We start from the raw sequence: 2582 nt of genomic DNA on the forward strand, positions 1-2582 counted from the left end.
ATCCGTCTCATAGCTGGTTGTTTTCATACGGAGGCTCAGTCCATGTGACGTCACTACCGATGCGCACTTGATTATGGGTCAAAATTGCCAAAAATCTATTGATTTCAACACTAAAAACCAAACTAAATAGCAGATAGTATTGGGATTGGAACGCAGGGGCGGTTTTATTTGTGGGAATAATTGTCTCTCCTGCTTTTACTCCAATATGCTACTGTCTATTTTGACCTTGGAAAATCAGTGCTTATTTGCAGCATAGCCTCGTTATTAATCGACAAATTCACGTCGTTGCAATCAATTTAACTGTGATTGTCTGATAAAGAGGATGGATGCAATAAAAGGTGCAGTCAGTGAGTGTTATACTCTAATCTCTCGGGGCCACATAGATTATATATATAGGGGAGAACGGGGTAATCTGAGCCACTTTTTACATTTGCTCCCCTCTAAGCGAGCTAAAATGATTTATCACTCAAATGTACACATTTCCCATTAATTCAGGATGTTTCCTAGAAATGGGCATTAGCAGAATTTTTTCAAGACAAAGTGCAGTGAAAATATGATTGTTTTAAAAAAAGTTGTCATGTGGCTCACTTTACCCCAGCTGTGGGGTAAACTGAAACAGACCAGAAAAATCAATGGGGTAAACTGATCCATTTACTTTTTCCACTCTGAAACTACCATAACAACACATATTGTAACAGTAAGAATCCTGTATAATTCAAAAGGTTTTAATAAGATTCAAATGAAAGATAGAACCAGTTAGATAAGAACACAGTCTGGGGGTCAGAACACAGGACCCGTAGAGCCAGCTTGTGTCTGGGGGTCAAAGCATAGGAAAATCAGAACCAGCGAGAACAGCCTGGGACTCAGAACACAGGAGAAGACCCAACTGGATTATAACATCAGCCTGTCATACTCTAGGCCTACTCTACATTCCAGCCCTGAAGGTTACAGGGAAAGATGAGAAGGTGCTCTTTCCGTGTGGTTGCCCCAGGTCGTTTTCCTGGTGTATTTCCTTGGCATGATGGCTTTTCTACAATGTGTATGACATTAAAATAAAACACGTTATGTAATATTACATTAAAATATGTTTAAGACTAAACTTAACTTGTGCCTCATGGGTGGGGAAAGTGAAACAGTGCCTCACTTTCCCCCACAGCATTTGTCTCACTTTCCCCCACCACCACAATTTGAGAAAAAACGACCTCTCTTAGCATTACAGGCTAATCTTTAGCTAATATCATCACATGGTTTTTATATGTTGGTAGTTCATCAACACGTATGATAGAAGTTTTTCTACGTGAACACATTTGCTTTGGCACAACAGTTGATTAAGTTGACAGCAAGAAAATTACTTTTACATGCAAAATACCTATTTTGGGGAAAAAAACATGCTTACCACAGCACCATGAGGTCCTCTCTTTCAGGGCCATGGGGAAATGAGAGGGGCTTGAAAACATATATCTCACATGACCAAAAATGTTTTCCGTTGCCTTGATACAGGGGGTGGCTCACATTACCCGATGCCTCAGATTCCCCCGTTCTCCCCTATATATCAATATAATTTTTTAATTGAACGCGAGACAATGAATAAGGCATTAAAAATGTATCTTCCTAAACATAAAACTGACAACATTCGACCCTTTTGTTCTGGCCTGATACAATATTTGCAAAATTGACTTAAAGGGGCACTGTGTAACATTTTAAGTAATTTATTAGTAAAATCACCTCTGCCAATAATCTGAACTATCCTCCTGAGCGGAAAAATACAAATATTAATATTACATTTTGTACATTGAGCAGGCAGGTCTTATGGAGGTGTCCATGTTTTTGGAATGTCATCAGCTGCATTGTTTAGAATTTAGAATTGTTCTTGTCCTTGAAGGCCACTGTAGCTTCTGTTATTATTCAAAAGGGGTGGGGTTACCCAGGGAGCGTTGCATTCTACAACTTTCTAGAACTTTCTTGATGATGTCATATTACACAGTGCCCCTTTAAAGCCTCTGGAAACCTGTTATAAAATAGTACAAATCAATAAATGATATCAAAGTTGGGTGTCTCAATAGGCTTCTATAAAAATATGATTTAAATATTTTTTTCATAAATGTAGCCTATATTAAAACGTAATTAAAAAATGAAGCTTTTTAAATATCTAGACTGTTTAAGAAAACTGTGTGGGCATGTCTCTATCTAACAGTCTTCATGGCAACAATCATTCTTTTTATAGAATGTTCGGGCAGAGAACTGCCGTGATTGGTTCAAAATACTTATTGTGTCATAAGAACCAGAGCATAGCCCGGCCACTCATCTTAACCTGAATTTCTGTAAAGTTTATCAAACTTAAATGACAATATCTTTAATTTGGATTGATACATATGCCTATAACTCTTTTCATATGCTTTACTATCATGGAACTAACTCTCCAAATGACATAGTTAGAAGGATGTTGTGGATTTTTGCTTTTCCGGGGGCTTTAAACTGGATATTGAATGATGCACTTAGCAGGTATATAACTGATGTAATCTCCATGGTAACGCAGCACAGATGGTTGGAGCCAGTGTCACTTCATCTGTCATTAAGATCTT

The sequence above is a fragment of the Ammodytes marinus genome, assembly GCF_949987685.1.
Source record: "Ammodytes marinus genome assembly, chromosome: 3".
Lineage (NCBI taxonomy): Eukaryota > Metazoa > Chordata > Actinopteri > Uranoscopiformes > Ammodytidae > Ammodytes > Ammodytes marinus.